The 7670-nt window shown below is 41.6% G+C and overlaps 1 long non-coding RNA gene across 1 annotated transcript in view; it reads left to right on the top strand.

Annotated features, from left to right (window-relative positions):
• The first annotated feature begins 490 nt into the window (after positions 1-490).
• The window catches only part of LOC147141121 (uncharacterized), a 32429-nt gene continuing 25249 nt past the window's right edge, over positions 491-7670 (top strand). Inside the window, exons 1-3 of the long non-coding RNA XR_015088490.1 lie at positions 491-594; positions 844-919; positions 5227-5480. This is a non-coding gene — a long non-coding RNA (uncharacterized LOC147141121). The remainder of the gene's footprint in view (positions 595-843; positions 920-5226; positions 5481-7670) is intronic.

Here is a 7670-nt window from a genome sequence, read left to right as displayed (position 1 = left end):
TCCAGTAAAAACGATACAGAACTACGGCATGACAAAAGTCCCACTCAACTTCTTGCAAGTCAATGTTTCATCAAAAGAGTTGTGAAAATTTTTCATTCAGGTCGATTTCTTGCCCAGTGCTGCTTTAAGAGGTTGTATGTATCTAATCTATCTTATCCATCTATCAGTCAAGTTTAGTTTTGTATCATCAAAAGATCGGAATTTCCGGACGAAAAGTGTCAAAGATGAGAATGAGTCATGCGGAACGATGTTTGCAATGAGGAAGAAAGAGGCCTTGAGGTTGCGAAGGATGTGAAAAGTGGACAAATGAAGAAGGCGGTCGTGTGCAACCGAGCGTGGCGCCAATGTTGCAAAAATGGCACCAGACAGGCCCAGAGCTTGTTATCCAGTCAAGTCCAAAGAAGACTGAGCTAATCCGCCCGAGTGGCACTCTCGTTTATGTCATGTCCACCGCTATCCTTCAGGTGGCGCGTTGCCTCATCATCCCACTCCCCCACCATCGTCTTCAGTGGACTTCATTGCCCGGGAACATGGCGGCGCACAGGCTCAATCGCTGATGAATGTTTCAATTAAAGAAAGCCAAAGGGGGAAAAGGTTAGTGACTAACTGCTGCTCTGGCTATTATCTTTGGAAGCCTTTTCAATTTAATTAAGTTGGATAGGGGTTGAGGAAAGTTCTGAAGCCTCCGGATGGCCACATTAAGGCCGGGAAAAGAGAATCCGTACATATTTTCGATGAGTAACACACACGAGAAATGATCTCACTTATCACTCGGCGGTACTTTGGCGGATTCATTATTTATTTTTGATTTAATAATGGCTATTTCTGGCTTTTTTGCTGCAGCGAGCCAGCTGGCGACGGAGGTGCAGAGGAAGCGAGCGTTGCCGATTTGAGTGGCAGGTGCTGATCCATGCAGCCCGTAAGTAAAGCTATTGGCCGCGAATGGAGCCTGCCTCGAGCTCTTATAGTGGACATGAATACGACATGCCATGCAGTACACTTTGCTCTTACAAAGGGACGTGATCAATGTTTTCCTCCGAGCTGCGCGCGTGAGCAATTGCACCCTCTCAGCGCAAACGATGACGCCGGCGACGCACGGACGTCACGGCGTAATAATACGTCATCTCTACCTGTTACTTGCTACCGTCAATAAAACACATCATATTCATGCCACTCACCGCACGAATAAAGCAGACGGTTTACTCCTCGCTTTAAAAGTGTGCTGTCGTACTCACTCTAGGTTTCGCCTTGTTTTGTTTAGCACTAAACGTGTATTTCCGGGGGGTTGGGCGGCAAACATACAAGCACTTCCTGTACTACAAAGACCAAGATTCCTTGCGGTTGAGTATGCACAGAGTGTCCCGTGCATTCGGGATATTCCGATTGCCGTATATATGCCCGCATATCCGGATTGGAAAGGGAGTAACCCAAGCATGACATTCGGAATTTTAAAAAACCCAAACAAGGGCTTATTCGGATTATTGTGCGCGTTTACATGGCTTTTAAAAAACAGAATACTGCCAATATTCGGGTTTTAAAAGGTTTATTGGCTGCATGTGTGTCTTTGACACACTGACGACACGCTGGAGGCGACATGCAGATCACTCCAATCAGGAAGTCCGAACATGGGCAGAGTTTACACGCCCCTTAAATGAGGCTCTTTTGCGCGTTTCAGAGGTCAGGTGATTCGAAATGTGTGTGTTTTATTAAATGACATGTTTTCCATTATTTGACACTTCATTAATTATGCTTAAAATTAACCGTGTGATGAAATAAAAGTGACAAACTAGGGCTGATTTTGTTTGTGTCACAAATCTCAATTCAATAATATGTACTATTTTCATATGTAGTGCTTTGAATAGTTTTTGTAACCTACAACATGTAACTTGTTATGATCTCAGGTTTTGGACAGGCGTGATACTGGTTTGGCCGCCGTGTGTGTGTCTGATGTTGCTCACCGTGGCCCAATGAATAGATGTAATGGAATTGTTTGGTTAGTTCTAGTGCTGTCAAATGATTAAAATTTTGTAACTAATTAATCGCGACAATTAATCGCGATTAATCGTATTTTTCAACTACAATTTTTTACTAGGCTTGGAACTGATATTTACCTGAGTAAAATCTTGGACTTAATATGGAAAACAATTAAAAGTATATTTTGATTCAAAGACTGTTCTAATAGCTTTTTTTTGATGTTGAATATGATTTTTTTTCCTGGAAAATACAATTGTTGAACGATACACCAAAGACGTACAACAAATATGGTATTTGAATTTCGCTTTGCAACGTGCGCAAATTATTTGGGATTTCTCCAATGATCCATCGAGCAACTTCTTAAAGTAAAACTACGTAAAAGTCTGTCTTTACGACATTGACTCTCCTCCAAGTTTGGCTACAAAGTGAATACAGGGAAGCTGCCACAGGAAGTCAATAAAACTGAGTTCACGGAGTAAATTTTTTTTAATGCGTTATAACATTTAAATTAATCTCCAGAGTTAATGCTTTAACTTTGACAGGTTAGTTTATATCAAAGAAAGAAATGAACCTTAAAAAATACCCAACAATTGATGAGTACATTCAACTAAAGATTAATTGAAAAACACTTTCTTCTGGTCACATTTTGTAAGCCGACATTTTTTACAGAGCAAGGAAAATTTGACCTATATAGTGTATTGCCCGCCAAAATACATTTTGACAGTTTAACATACAAAACAGGACAATTTAACATAATTTAAAAAAACAACATAATAAATGCAATACCATACAAGGATATTACATTTTTTGGACTAAAACATCTCCCTTGTTTTTATACGCTACTGTTTTTTAATGTCGGTCTTGATGATGGGTACTGCTAAGAATTTTTTGCCGGTGATCCGAAAAATTGAGCAGCACTGTCTTCAGCGTTTCCTAACAGCGGACGAGCACAACACTCCCAGCCTCGTCCTGAAGCAGGAGCTGCTGAGGTATTTAGTCAAACACCGTTGGCGTGTTTCAACCTGCAAGCCACACTGGCATTCAGGAATGTCTGTCGGGCTTTTCTGCTTTGCCGTCGCTCCACCATCCGCTTGTCAGTCTATCATTACGGCGAAATGCATGCAAACGCACGCGTGAGAACAAGTATACAGAAACGCCGCATCTGAATATTCCAAGCTGACTTTAAATGATGTGGATATACTGAAAAAAGGCAAGTGTCTATGGTTCATATGAATAATGGATGAGAGTGGATTGCTGTGTCAACACGCGCTGGTTGTATTCCAGAGCGCATCATGGAAATGATGCATCTCGACACACAAACGCTCCATTAAGGCGCAAACAGGCACAGGCAATTGGGATGACGATCACACCTTCAAGCCTGTGGCTGCTCCAGCGCCGCTGATCAATGAGACTGGGAGATGAAAAGGAGGCGCGCCTTGTTGCGCCTCACCAAAATGATTGGAATCAATGTGGAGAGAGAGATGTGGCTCAAAATGAACACTATTAAAGTCCTGCCTAGCATGACAGCTGATGTTTTTAAGAAGTTGAAGCAAAGTTTTCCCCAGATGCCCTGAAAGCTTTCAGAAAGACTTTTAATGACCCCCCCCCTCACCACTCACCACTCACCGTTGCATGGATTAAGAATCATACATTTCTTTATATCATGCACTGCATTTCTGTGTTTTTAACAACAGCCGAATTTGGAATCAAAAACTAGTTGCTGGATTCAGATTTAAACCAGCAGAGTGAAACATTTCAACCTCAACATTAAAAATAAATAAATAAATAAATAAAATCCCAAGACTAGAAGCTTCCATTACCATGGCAACAACAGATTAATTGTACTGTAGTGGTCATATTCAATCCTTGTACGACAACCAGGAACCAACCATGTCTGATTCATCGCTACGCCTCATGAATATGTTTACCATATGTAAAAATGTGTATCGTGATCCCTAATTATGTGTTTTCCAAAACGGCAGCATTTTGAATCAGACACTGCTAACTTCTACTAACTTCCGTCTGATCGTAAACCCAAGAATAACGTCGCTCCCATTCCCATGGCAGCAACAAATTTAAAGACCGTGCAAAGTCATTTTCATGATTTGTTTATAAATATGTAAAATATATTTGAGGGTAAGTGCTAGGAACGTGCAAAAAGTCCGAACAATTTATTACTAAATTGTTGAGATAGGGTTGAGCACTTTTTCACCTTCTCGGTTGTCCAGGTTTTTTGGGCGTGACTGATGATCAGTAATTCTCTTAACCAGCATTTCCAGCAGCATTTTGAATCAATCTTTGTTTACTAGATCGTAGTACTTGTTATACCAAACTTGAAGCACCTGTATGGAATACTTGGCCGTGTGTAAATGTGCACTTGAAAAAAATGACATAACCTCAACTCAATTTGATGCATCGCTATTGTGACCACAATAAATAACGAGTTAACTGATGAGCATGTTTGAACTTTGCTAACCAAACCAACAGTACCTACTCAAACATATAAACAGATAAAATCTCATTGTGTTTATTTTCCATACGTAATCCGACCAAATTCTTGCGAGAACAGGCTCTGAAGTGTCGTCTATATATATTATCACTAGGGATGTAACGATTAATCGAAAATCGATTTAAAATCGATCTGCCCCGATTAATCTATCAATCGATTCGATTAATCGAAAATCAAATGGATTAAATTCATCTAGAAAATGATGTCTGGAAACGTTTTTTCATTCCAGATGCATAGCACATTTTGAATGTGTAGATCAAATTATGCTTTTGTGCCAAATATTGCGTTTGTGGATGGCCGCAGAAGCACACTAGTGCACAGAGACAAGCATGGTAGCAATTTTTTTTAAAATCGAATCGAATCGAAAATCGGGAACTGAAAATCGAATCGAACCCAGGCTTGAGTGAATCGTTACATCTCTAACTATAACCAGTGAATGCTATTTGTTTTGGGCGAAGGCTTAAGTGGCTTTTGCAAGGGACAAACTCTTTTTGCCTTTGGGCTCTTTGCGGAGGAACTTCCTGTTGTTTTCATAGACTCAACGGGTCTGGAAAAGCCCGCAGCCGTGATTATGCGGAATAACATCTCATTGAAGCTACTTGAATCTGTCTTTCACGTGTCCTCTGAAGGGGATAGAGTAATGCCAAAGTATCCGCATAGAGTACAATGAAAGGAAAGTGTCCACGATGGTGTCTGACGTGATCCACTCGTGCAAATAACTCATTGTCACTCTATTTGTGCAGGCACATCTCGCGCTCGTCGCAGCTCCCGGTGTACGTCTCTGGAGATTGAGTGACATGTGCTGCTTTTAAGAGGATTGTGTTGTGTGAAGCCGGGGAGGAGATGGACCGTGGCGCTAATCTATTCTGACACCGCCATGCTGGTGGAACTGCGAGTCATTCAAGCAAAGCAAACAGCACTGCCGAGGCAGATCGTTTTTTTTTTTTTTTTTTTTTGCTTACTCTGCCCACATTGTGGGGAAGCTCCACGCCTCCAGGTATGATCCGTAGCATCAAAAGCCCTTGCTTAAACAAACAAACAAACCAAAAAATACAAGTGTAATTGCACCCCCAAGGGTACGCACACCACAATTTCGGAATCTCTGTTCAAGACCACTTGACTCCCACCTGAATCTAAATTTCTCATCTTACCAGGACATTTGAGACAATTTCATGCATCCAGCTTTGTGAGAACACTTTGGAGGGAAAAAAAAAGAGTCTGTTGACTCTGAATTAAGGGCAGTGCAGCACTGCCCCACCAGATCCAGCAGGGGCGCTGTTTTTCAATATAATAGATTTGATTGACATTGATGCAGAAACAATCAAAAGCGTGTTTAGCAGCTCTATTGTAAGAAATTATAGTATCATTACCTTCAACGTGTATTTTCATCTAACAATTCATTAACAGTACCACGCCATTTTGAGGCTTGAAACAGGATCTTCTCAGAGGGAATCGGCCACTGAGCTAAGTGTTACACAATAGCTGTATCCAAATATGGATGCCGCATCCTCCTCAGGCTCCTCCCCCCTCAGCGGCAAAATGTCTTTTTTTTGGGCAATATAGCAGACACGGCTACTCATTTACGAAGGGGCATCCATCTCAGACAGGAATGCATAAAAATCATCAGACGGCGGATGTATATAGATAGGTAACCCCTCCCTATGTCCCCCTGACATCACACCTCCCTTTGACGAAAAATTGAATGGGCCATCTGTCAACCCAAAAATGTTCTTCACAAGAATATCTTCTATGCAGGCCCCCTAGTTGAAACACGGAATTCTGTTTAATAGTACATTTGTGGAATATGAGTTAAGCAGTAAAATCCACCCATTTTTTTGTCCCTCTCAGGGGGCGGCCATTTTGAGCCATGAATGGTTGTTACCTGAGCAACTGTGATGTCATTTTCACTGATATTAGACTAGTGAAAGAATTTTGGGCAATTGACTTCATCTTTAAAGATGGGAGCTAAACAGTATATCGACTGTAAGCTTCAAAATCTTCCCGACCCCAAAAATTGAAGGGGGCATCATAATCATGCACTCGCCCCGGGCATTCAGCCTGCTTTGCACGCCGCTGTGTATACGAAAGCTTGGTTTCATTTTGCTTTGATGTGATTTTCTTAGTGTGTGATTGTGTGTCATTTTTATTGGCCTGTGGGGCAGTTATAATTACGCCCAATGAATTCTGTTCAGCAAAAGGTGACATTGAAGTTTTGTCTCTTAACTAAAAAAAGAAACCTTGAAAAGAAAAACCTTAGTGGAGGTATTAAAGTCATTACTCTCTCGGGATGCGCCGCACTTAAAAAACAAAAAAAACAAAAAAAGACGTTGAAATTAATTTTCCACTTGAGCATCTCAGGAACGTTGCTATAATTCTGCACCCTTTTAAGCCGTCAGCATTGTCTCGAAACGTTAAACTAAAACAGATGAGACTCTACTCTTGCGAGGCACCTGTAGCTGCAGTCACCCACGCACCCGCGCGCGCGCGCTCACACGCACACACGCACGCACGCACAAGCACAGAGGCAGCAAGTCCGGCCATGTCAGCTGTGGGATTCTTGTCATCTCAAGGCAACGCTAATCACCTGGAGTGAGGAGAGTGTGCGCAAGGGTGCGGGGTGGCAAATGTTAAGGTTAAGTGTAATTTTTTTTTTTTTTTTTTAACTCTACAAGATGTTTTAGTACAGTACATCGTGTCCACGTGCAGTTGAGTTGTAGCAGTGCTTACTGCTGACCACGGGCAAACGTCTTCTAGCTTTGTGCAAGATTATTTCTGACAGAACAGAGCAATGTTCTGGTTGGGGCAAAAGTTAACGGGACGCCTGTCAATTGTTTCTCTCACGGCAGTGAAAATGTCAGAAAATGTGGCTCCGCCGTCTGCCTGGAAGATTTTTGTTGTATAAAATTATATTTGACTTTGTCTGCGGGATTGTTCTAGTTCATCCCCCAAAAGTATCAGCTGTGCCAGTCCACTATGGTTTTCGGTGTTAAGGGTTTGTTTGTTAGCAGCAAATGTCGATTACATTTTAAAACGGTTTTTTTTTCGAGAATATGTTCCCAGCAGGCTCACTAGTTGAAACACAGCATTCTGATTAATTTTGCGTTTGTGGAGTATAAGTTAAGCAGCAAAATGCACTAGTTTTTAGCCATCTCTGGGGGCGGCCATTTTGTCTTGTGTCGACTGAAAA

Source organism: Filicampus tigris, chromosome 10 (assembly GCF_054856515.1).
Source record: "Filicampus tigris isolate MCC_2025a chromosome 10, RoL_Ftig_1.0, whole genome shotgun sequence".
NCBI classification, from domain to species: Eukaryota; Metazoa; Chordata; class Actinopteri; order Syngnathiformes; family Syngnathidae; genus Filicampus; species Filicampus tigris.
This window is presented reverse-complemented; position numbering and strand designations above follow the sequence as displayed.